This window comes from Neltuma alba, unplaced genomic scaffold, assembly GCF_004799145.2.
Source record: "Neltuma alba isolate B1F8T4 unplaced genomic scaffold, ASM479914v2 tig00013034_pilon, whole genome shotgun sequence".
NCBI classification, from domain to species: Eukaryota; Viridiplantae; Streptophyta; class Magnoliopsida; order Fabales; family Fabaceae; genus Neltuma; species Neltuma alba.
Genome location: NW_021637380.1, coordinates 95720 through 107873, shown reverse-complemented (window position 1 = coordinate 107873; position 12154 = coordinate 95720).

The following is a 12154-nucleotide window of genomic DNA, read 5'->3' as shown; positions in this document are numbered from 1 at the left end:
ATTTATGATTTATCAATTTTATTCATTATCAATAGCGAGTTAGTTATCCTCTCTTCACCAACATACTAGCATTTTATCAAGCTTGATGGTGGATGCTCCCTACAGCTCATAAAATATTTAAGTTAAATTTTATCTAATGCTTTAGCATCATGCTATTTTTTAATATCCTCGCAATCATTTTTTATAAAACTCACTGTATGATGTTTGTGCAGTGGCCTTTTGCTTTTACTTTTTATCATACGACGCATTTTGTAAAAAGGAGAGCATGATCCTTTTCTATACTATAAGTATAATATTATTTAATTTTAATTCTATAAAGTATGAATTAGAAGAATAATAAATACTCTAAATGTTACTAAATATATATATGACTTATGCTTTATGATAAGAACAAAGTTCAGGGAAAAAAAGATCTTGAGATCGGGGGAATATAGTTCCTGCGTTGAATTAAAAACAAAACAAAAATTAGATATGATAATGAAACGAGGAAATAAAAAAAAAAATCATATATGGACAAAATCACTATTCATGAGGGGGTTATCTTTATTGAAGTCTGGGATAGGGTCACCACCATGTCGACTTCCAGGAAATTGATGCTCACTTTTTCTATTGGAAGGTGCGAACGGGAGAGGACAATTAGTTACTTAAAAAAAAATGAATTGTTACTATTTTAAATTAATTATATTTTTTAAGACTATTTTTATTTAAACTTTTTTGTATTTTTTATTTCCTTACAATGTAATTCATAATTTTAAATGAGTATATTTACAATTTTTTTTAATACATTTAATGATTTAATCGCCTCTGATTAATTTTCTAAGGTAGTAAGATGTGACTCTCTTAATAAAGAAATAAATGAAGTCTTCTTTTTACGCTCACAATCAGAAATGAATGCTCCTTTCATTACATGCACTTGTAAATGATTAAGTAAATATAGGATAAATGTAATTAATTTTGGATTACAAAAAGTAGTTACTTTTGTTCCATACAAATATACAACAAATGACCAGAATAAAGTGACTTCTTAATTAGAAACAAGTCAATGACACAATATAATTAAAATCATAAATTTAAATCTTTAATAAATGAGAAGAAGACGAGATAACAAAAAACATAACACCGCTCCATGACCCTGTATTTTTATATATTTAAGATCAAAAGAAAATATTTTACTGTCTCTAATCTTAAATATAGAATTTACTTGGTAGTTTTAAATTTAAGATCAAAGATAATATTCAAACATAAGAACAGGTGGCCTTCATACACTACAAAATAAATTCTACCTTCAAAACTAGAGGTAGTATTAAGAAATAAAAATAGATGACCTGCCATTTCTAAATATTTAATTCAATGAACTTTTTGAGAGAAATGGACCCCACACTAAATTATCATCCTTTCAACACGTGAAGTAGATTTTCTCTCTCTCATTTTAGTTATTTCAGTTAAATTCGTTAAACTGACATGTAAAGACAAACAACTTCGTCAACTCGAGATTTAGTGCTTGTTTGGTTTTTTTTTTAAAATAAAACACTATAAGATAAAATTTTTTATATATATTTATCTCGTAAAATATAAAATTACTTAAAACAAATTAAAATTGATAAACATTTTTTTGCCATCAATAAACACAATATTGTTACTTTTAATATTTTGCATGCTAAATACTATTTATACCATCTTCCTATAAAGTACATCCAAATGATGCTAGCCAGTAAAGCTATAATAAATCGGTTGTTTTAATTTCAAAATATATGTGTTGATATATATTACTTGTTTCTAAATACTATTGAATTTTAAAATTAGAAATATGAGTTGAGCTTCACTTTAATTCATTCTATTGAATCAAGAACGTGGCGACACGGATCAATTCCCATTCATTACTAGTGTTAGGGGAGCCGAGAAGCCAACCAATGTGTGAGTATATTTATCCAAGGTATTGAAAATCAAACCAGTCAAGACAGTGGATCAAGAGTCAGTGATTCAGATCAAAATCAACTTGGAATCAAATCAGTAATAAAAAAAATATAATTTAAATAAAATGAACAAAAAGCATTCATATTTGACTATTAAAAAACTCATTTTAACTAATGCATTAATTATTAATAAATGAAGTTGTTCAAAATTGTTAGATACGTTGATAAATTATAATTATATATATTTATCATCCTCACCTAATCTTTTTAGTGATGAGTTGTCGTCAATTGAACTTAATTAAACCATTTTTAATTTTATTGGCTACTTTATATTTTGTGAGAATTAACTGGTTGAATCTTAAACATTTATGATTAAATCTTTTTAGTGATGAATTGTCGTTAATTGAACTTAATTAAACTATTTTTAATTTTATTAGCCACTTTATATTTTGTGAGAATTAATTGGTTGAATCTTAGACATTTATGATTAAATATTGTACTTCAAATTTTTAGACACATCACTATTGAATACTCCTCCGATCCTTAATATAAGACCCATTTAACTAATTTGATTAGATTAAGGAAGTTAGGTAAGTTAGTTAATTATAAGAAAAGTGACACATTTTTCCTAAAATACCATAATCATCTTTCTTAATACCCTCTCTCCCTCTTCTACTTGATTATGGTTGAGGGAGTATCCATAGGGGTAATTTAGAGAAAAATGATAAATATGAAAAATGGGTCTTATATTTAGGACCAAAACCAACTCAAAAATTGGGTCCTATATTAAGGACCGGAGGAGTATTATTTTATTTTGTGCAAATTTTTAGGGTTTAATTGAAAACTAATGTTATAGATGAACTGGATTCAAGGGGATCAATTTTTATGATCTTAAACTTTGTTTCTCTTGGGTAAGTTAATGTAAATAAGAATTAGGGAGTTTAAGGATAGTTTTGTTATTTTAGTATTCAATTTAATACTAGGTTTTTTTTTTGGAGGTGGTGGGGCCCACTTTTAGCAATTAGAATCCGAAAGTGACGGAACTAGCGGTAGGCTAGAGGCTGCGGCTGAAGCAAAAAAAAAAGCTAAAATCAAAATGTACAGGAACAAGGTTGCAGACAAGTGTGAAGCAGAGGAATACAGGAGCACGCCCCTGATCTTTTCCTCTCCTCACAAGCCGTTGTTTCTATAGATCCTAGTCTCACAAATCATCGTCTCTCACTCTTTGACTTCTATAAGCTGCTAATGCTTTCATCGTTACTCTCAATTTTTCAATCGCACTCTCTCTGACGGTCATACTCGCCATGAGTTCCTTGCTAAAGCTTCTGTTGAAGGGTTCATGGAATAATTTTCAGGTAATTGCAGCTTGTAGCCTTTAGTTTTTACCCCTATCAATTGTTTCCCCTTTCTTCTTTTTCCCTACTCCATCATCATCTCCAGAGCTGTAAAACCAAGCGAGACTTCTTCCTCCACTCCGTTTGAAAGCAGGCTCTTTGGTGGATGAAAATGATAACCCGATAAACCGCCTAACTCAACGGTTTAGCCAGGTTATGGCCGTTTTGTGCTAAGTTAAGCCAGTTTGTACCGGGTTATAGGTCATCCGATTTAGACAAATGACTAGATTGGAGAAATGACCGATTTGCCGGTTTCCAGTTTAAACTAGCTGGTCCAGGTTTGTTTTTCAATTCCATGTATTTATCCCGGAGTATTATTTCTGGGTACCTACCCCATTCCCTTTTATTCGCCCGGGCTAAACACTTTTAATAAAAATATATTTATTCAAAAATGAAAATAACTTTAGATTTGCCTCTTGCAAATAATAGTAGTAATAAATTAGATTTCTAGACCATGTTTGGAATTGGCACACAGAGTTCATAAGTTATAAATTACAAATAAAATCAAATCACATTTTAATTTTTTATGTCTGCTGTGTTCACGCATATCATAACCTTAAATTTAATTTGACCTTGCATCTATTACGAACGACTTAATTAAGTAATGTTTTTATTTCCAGTTTCAATAATGGCTATTCACCCATGACTATGAGACATAATGTTACGTGGCCTCCTTATCCTAACGACCTAACTTATAGTTTTAACTTATAAATTTGATCATTTGCCAAAAAAGAAAAGAAAAGATTATTATCAAAACGCCGGCGGCGCCTGTGAACTGACCATGCATTTTTGCGAGCTTTATAAAGTATAATGCCGATTGCATGTAATTTTGTTGATCAAATATTTAATTTGTTACCAAAAATTGATTTTATGCGTATCTATGTGGAACCTGATATGGCATAACCGGTTAATGTTTTTTGCTATTTCATGTTGATAATATTGGCTGATGTAAGTTGAATGATGATCGATGTTCCGGTCCAAAAAAAAAAAGTTGAATGATGATCGATGAAGTAATAATAGAATATGTTTTTTTGTGAAAGAAATAGAATATACTACCTCTGATCTTAAATATAAGAGCGAATTGATTAATTTGATTAGATTGAGAAAATAATTTAAGTTAGTTATTTGTAATAAATATGTACTGTTTTTTCTAAAATATCCTTGCTAATTAAATTTATTAGTTAAAACTACAATTGTTAAAAAGACTGTCTTAAAAAATAAATAAATATGAGAGACGAAGTGAATTGAGATTTTATATTTAAGATCAAAATAAAAGTCAAACAAGATCTTATATTAAAGACCGGAGGTAGTATTTATGAACTCAGGAGTGAGGGTTAATATATGATGTAATAATTAAGATGGATACAAAACGGTTCCATAATCAAACGATATATGAATGATGTAATAATTTACTACTAGTTTTTAATATAAGAGTTCTTTTTTATATTTATCTATTTTTTAGAATAGTTCTTGTAATAACTGTATATGGTAAATATTTCATGAAATGATAGTTTTAACTAGTACACTTGATTAACAAGAATATTTCAGAGAAAATAAAATCTATTTATTAGAAACAAATCATTTAACTAGTTTTTTAATATATTTAAATTAGTCAATTAACTCCTGTTTTAAGCAGTAGAGGCAGTAATTTTGATAATTTTACTCCCATAACTCTTTGGTTTGACGTTCCAAGTAATCAGTTATCTCAATATTTAGTTTTGCTTCCGTTCTTTGAATAGATAATATTGAGGCTAGACCATTAAACGAGGAATTGCTTGCATATCACTTCACATCCGCGCTTTTTGAGTAACTCATCGTGAACAGAAAGCGCATTGCGTCAATTATTTATGAATATTCTCTCAACGAAACGTAGAGTTATATTTTGAGAAAATTATAATAAAATCCTATCTAAGAGAATTAAATATAAAAAAGTTCTTTAAAATTATCAAACTAATATGAAGTTTCAAGGGACCTTATCATAATAAATTTTATTTATTTAATTATCAAATTATCCTTATCTTTTTTTTAAAGTACGTATTAACTGAAAGTGTAATCGTTAACAACTTAAGGTGTAATGATTAACAACTATCGTGACAGATATTCATAACATTACTGACAACGCATGCATTATATTTTTGCGATGCGCTGAGAAGATGTGTTGTGAATACCTGCCGTAATAATTGTTAATCATCATACCTTAAGTTGTGAATAATTACTCTTTCAATTATCAATGTGTACTTAAAAAAAAAAAGGCAATTTGGTAATGAAGCAAATAAAATCTCTTACAATGAGATTCCTTAAAATTTCAGAATAATTTGATAATTTTAAAAGACTTTTTTATTTAATTCTCTTAGGCAGGACCTTATTACAATTTGTTCTTATTTTTTTAGTCCCTGGCAAAAAAATAGAGTTGTTTTTTAAGAAGATTTAGTCTTGGGCTTTATTTAGCGAGCCGGTATTTGGGCGTTTTCTCATGGCTTTTCATTTCTTAAAACAATGTGTGCACCCAAAAACAGGGCAGGAAACTTGATCACAAGAAAAATGCAGAAATAATGTAGGCACAACCAATTAAAAAGATATTTAGATACAAATTAAATCATAATTTTAAAAATAATTTTACAACATACAAAATAAATATGTAATAATAATTGTTTCTATTTATGTGAAAATGTTTTTTTAAAAAAAACTTATGGGGTTGCCAAACGCTCCTAAGTTTTCCTGTCCCACAGTGCAATGTTTCAGGGTGCGGATTCTTTTTGGATTACTGGAGCAGACGGAACGGATCATGTGCGATGTGATACTAACAGGGAGCAGACTTCTAAGGGCTGGTGTGCAACTATAATATTAAGGAGGTGTCTGACAATCCTCAAAAGTGCTTCTCAGAAGCACTTTTCTGCAAAACGAGACAAACTCCTCCACATATTTACTTCGTAAACTGTAAAAGCACTTCTGAAACCATGGTTTGGTTTTTATCCAAACACCCTCTAAATAGAGGTAAAACTTTTTTTAAAAAAAAATTTCAGACCATCTTTGAGTTTTTCCCCCTTCTCTTAACTTTAAAAATGTTTATTTATTTTTTAAATTTATGATTTTAATTATATTTTATTTATATTTACTGATAAATTTAAAAGTTAATATGTCGATCTACCTGTAAAATATCTCTCATGTGGATCAAACATTGTAAGTTTTTTAAGTGCAGCAGCATGCACAAACGTCCCAAAAATCATGCGAACCAAATGGACGTAATATCAATAATTTTGTGACGACTAGATACCAAGTGAGCTTCATCATGCTAAAGTGACAGACATTGGATATAAGCATTTAATATGAAAGTTCTACTCCATGCGGGAATGTTTATATGTACTTACATTCAAGGAAGCTTCATATTGTTACGTGTTTGCTGAGAGAATATTTTACAAGTAAATTTGAATTTTAATATTATTTCTGTTTTTAATTATAAAATCTTGTTTATAATTATAAAATATTTATAACTTACATTCATATTGATGATGACTATCGTGTCAGAAAATGCGTGACGTTTAATGATTAGGTTAAAACTATCCTATCATTGAAAGTTCCAACTGGTGGGACTTGTTTACACGTGTCATTTAAACCAGGAGTGAGAAATAGTCAGAGCCCACCTAACTTGATTATGGCCCGCTTCAATGTCAAGGACAGTTTGCTTGCCTTGTGGACTGTGGAGTAAAGTTTTTTTCAAAAAAAATATTGTCCCGTTTTCTGACCTTGATTGTCCCATTTTTTGACATACTAATTTTCACAATTCTCTCTCATTTAATAAATTACAATACACTATCTCTCAAATTTTCTCGCTCACCATCTATCGCTCTTTTTATAAGTAAGGGTACATTTCAAAAAATTACGCTGCATGATCACCTAATTATTTTTGACTCATTTTAACCTATATTTTAATTTATATAATTTGGTTGATTGCGACTTATAGATAAGACTGACGTTATAATCATTATCATGTCAGAGAATGTATGACATTCAATGATTAGGTTAAAATTACCCCATCATTTATGCCCAACACAGCAGCACATTGCATTTGGCATTCACACTAAAATGGAGAAGAATTGCCAGTGCCCCTAGCTTCATTACCACCCATTTTAAAATCAATAGCTATTTTGCTGGCCCTATGAAAGACAGGTTTTATTGGTTAAACAAAAAGTTACCGTACCAAGTACCAATCATGCGAGTGCGGCCTATCGGTTATCTCACTTAATCTCTTAAGTAATGGAGGTTCAAATCGTACCTTTTAGTCACGGAAAGCATTTCTTGACTAGTCGTTTATCTTTAGAAGGCCCGAATGTGTTAGTCACTATTATCAGCAGTTGATATCCTAATATGCACTATAAAACAAAGTTATTAAACTATTTTTTAGGTAATAAAAAAATAGTTATCATTAATTGTCACTACAAAAAAAAAGTAGAATTACCAGCAGAACATTTCTAGCGGTTACAGAAAACCGCTACAAATCAAAACATTTCTAACGGTTTTAAAACCAACAGCAAGAAATTCGTAGCGCTTTGACCGAAAACGATGTGGGCCCCACAATTTTCTAGCGGTGATCGATAAACCGCTAGAAAGTGATCGCCAGAATTGTTTGCGCCAAACTTCTAGCGGTTCAGGTGATGGAACCGCTAGAGAATGCAAATCGCCGTTTCATTTTCTAATGGTTAGAAAAACCGCTAGTAATTCAACAAACTTTCTAGCGGTTTTAATAGAAACCGCTAGAAATTTTTATTTTTCCTAAAGAGTTGTGACACGTGACTGAATACATGGGGTGGTGAGGTGTAACAGCTAGAAATTTCTAGTTGTTTTAATAAAACTGCTAGAAGTTTCTAGCGGTTCCTTTAAAACCGCTAGAAAATCGCGGCCTATATATACCCCCACCGCCTCATTTTCACTGTTTGGCCAATTTTGAACGGAGCTCTGCTGAATTCTCTCCACGAATTATATCTAGATCCAGTTACATACCCATATTTTCATGTAAGAATAGTAATTTATTTATCAATAATTTTTGTTTTTATTCTTTATTTTATTTATTTTATTATATTTTTTATATTAACTTTGATAGACTAGCTTAATTTAGTTAGAGTTAATAGAAATTTTTTTTTTATAGTAGGCTACTTTTTATAGAGTTAATAGAAGTAGTTTTTTTTTATGAGTTAACAGAAAATTTAGATATAGGAATATCTGTTTTCAATTAATATTATTTGATATTATTATTTAGAGTTAACAGAAATAATTATTATTTGATATGATTATTTATTTTGAATAATTGTTAATTGTAAAATATATTTTTTTAACTCCAATTGCTATTTTCTATATTATTAGGATGAGTCGTCGACCAGGGAAGGAGCTGATTGATCCTAAGAGAGCAGGATCCAGCGAGGATTGTGGTGGTGGCGGTCATGATGCTGGTGAGCTATTCCCGAGTATTCATGATTACAACCTGAACGATGAGGATATCCTGAGCTTTATAGAGCACGATGATATCCAGCAGATTGAGGAGGCTCATTTTTCAAGGGATGAACAACCCCACGGTGATGCTAGTGAGCAGGAGGAGCGAGAGGAGCAGGTTCAGGGGAATGAGAATCCCCATATTGAGTAGCGTCCTACTCCTAGACACGGACCGATTTTGAAGTGGATTTTGAAGGTAAGTATTTATTTAATTTTTTTTTAAATTTGGTAACTATTTAATTTATATAGAAATTGTTTTAATTCATTAATATATAATTAATTTCTTAATTAAATTTTGCAGACTCTGAGGGGAACAAGTCTTATAGGAGGCTGACAGCCAGAAAGCTGTCTATGATGACTAGCGGACGAGTAGTTGTGCCGCTGAATGAATTTGGCCAACCGACCAAGAAAGGTGACCAGCTTTATAACAAGTATGTGTGCTTTCTTGGTCAGCAGTGGATCATGTTCCCCATTTATGTGAAGGATTGGAAGAAAATCACTCAGGAGAAGAAGCAACAAGGTTGAAAAATGATAAAGGTAATATAAAATTATTATTTATAATTTTTTAATTTAAATAAATGAATATATATTTTGTTTTTTAATTATTTAATTGTTTGATTGTAATTTTTTACTTATTTAGTTAATTTGTTATTTATAATATTTTTAAATTATTTAAGTGAATATATATATTTTATTTAAATTATTAATTGTTTGATTATGATTTGTTATTGCTGTAATTTATTTTTATTGATATTTTGAAATTAGTTAAATGAATATATATTTTTTATTTAGATTACTTTATTTTTTGATAATAATGTGTTATTTATTTCATTAATTTATTACTTATAATATTTTTAAATAGTTGAATGAATATATATTTTTATTTAAATTACTTAATTGTTTGATTATGATTTGTTATCAATGTAATTTTTTATAATATTTTGAAATTAGTTAAATGTATATATTTTTTATTTATTTAAATTACTTAATTGTTTGATTATAATTTGTTATTTATTTCATTAATTTATTGCTTATAATAATTTTAAATTAGTTGAATGAAAATATATTTTTATTTAAATTACTTAATGGTTTGATTATGATTTGTTATTGCTGTAATTTATTTTTATTGATAATATTTTGAAATTAGTTAAATGAATATATATATTTTTTATTTAAATTACTTTATTGTTTTTTTTTTTTTTAATTACAGAGTAAATTTATACTGGGAGAGGAGTTGAAGGCAGATACAATCAAGAGACTGAGGGTTACATGGAAGAACAGGAGGGCTAACCTGTGGTAGGAGAAGAAAGGTAACGGGACGAGGCCCCTGTAGGAGATACTGGCAGATATACCTGGTGGAGTCCCGGAGCAAGACTGGTCGAGTTATGTTTATTTTAGGATGTCGGTTGACTAGATGGTATGATAATATTATATTAATTATAATTTTTTTGTCCAATTTGACTATTTTAATTTAATTTTTTACATTTTGTTTCAGGCTCTTTCTAGAGAAATACTGGGAGCATCAGGCATCAAGCAATACGTCATAGGGCTGGATCCAGGAGCTTTACTATCACCTATGATGAGATTGTAAGTACTTGAAAAGAATTTGTTAAATATGTATATGTATTTAATTTGTAATTAATAATTTCTTTCATTTCATTTATAGAGGGAAAAGACACGGCAGGAGCAGGGATGCACGCCCACTTATGGCGAGATGTGGCCGATTCTGTACAGACCTCGAGACGGGCCTGCGTCGGATGAGGTTGAGGAGATGGCGGTAAGTCATTAATCAAATATTAATATCATATCACAATATAAATATTATTTCATACTAATTAATATATTTATATTAATTTTGATAGGCGCGAATGACTCAGGTCGATGCCGAGTTGCGTGAGTCTCAGGAGTCTGTCTTGAATCCCACCGCCTCACTTATAGCGGGTCGTGGCTGAGCGCAGCACCCTGGTCGAGTTAACGGGCTTGGTCTTGGACCCACACCAACTAGATTGCCCCGCTCGGGTGGCGCTGGCCTTTATACACTACAGGGTGCTCTTAGGTGAGTACAGGAGCGAAGCAACCGGGTTCCTCATCCTCAGACAAGCTGCGACAGGAGCTCAGGGGAGAGATGGAGGCCAGGATGGAGGAGCGTGATCATCAGTTCCAGTCACAGCTTGACCAGTTGAAGGCAGCTGCTACAGCTATGCGTGATGTGGTGATCACTATCACTCCAAACATCCCGATTCCTGAGATCCCTGATGTACGCCTGCCACCAGTCCCGCCCCTGCACGATCAGCAGCCAGTCCAGCCCCAGCATGATTAGCTACCTGCCCACCCCCAGCAGAACCAGCAGGAGGATCCAGCGGCTGACGATCACGATGATGCTGCTTCTACCCCTCACTCCTGATTTTCCCTGTTTTCCTTATGTAGAATTTTATTTGGATTTGGATTTTATTATCTTATGTTTTATGTGGATATTTATTTAAATTTTATGTTTATTTGTTTACTTTTATTATTTATTTATATTTTATTTATATCAAGTATTACTTAATATATTGTTACACTATATAAAACATACTAAACATATATTCTTTTAACATTAAAATTCATTCCTGAAATATGTATTTTGATATTTAACATATCATGGAATTTTTTAAATTTTATGCATACATATACTATTGATACCTTTTAATACCTATTTATTATTTTAATATTTTTGTAAAATGTAATATAATAAATATTAATTTATTCTAACGGATATTTTGTAGCGGTTATAAACAAAAATGTTAACAATTTATAGTGGTTAATTAACCGCTAGAACATTCACCGGAAATACAAATTTCGTCCTCCCTCGGAATTGCTAGCGGTTATAAACCGTTAAAAAATATATAACCATTGTCACGGAAACTTCTAGTGGTTTTTAACCGCTAGAAAATATATAACTGCTAGGAATTGTTCCTGAATTCAAATTTCTAGCTGTTAAAACCGCTAGAAATTTCTAGGGGTTTAGAACCGCTACAAAAATTTGACCATTATGTAACCGTTGGCAGCCTCCTTTATAAGTTGAAGAACTCCATCTGAAATTCATTTTAACTTCTCTTTGAGCTTCCTATGTCATATGGTCTAAACTATTTCTTGGATTTTGCTTTCACCAATACCGCCGTAAATGGTAAGATTCAGTGTCCATGTCCTAAATGTAATTTCAAGAAGTGGCATCCCAGAGATATTGTTAGAGAACATTTGATCTTTAAGCCCTTCCCGGGAGAGTATGTATTTTGGCAACTACATGGGGAACAACCAGATATGGTTGCTGAGTCAGTTCCAATAGTTTCACGGATAGGAGTTCCAGTAGATGAAGCCGATGGC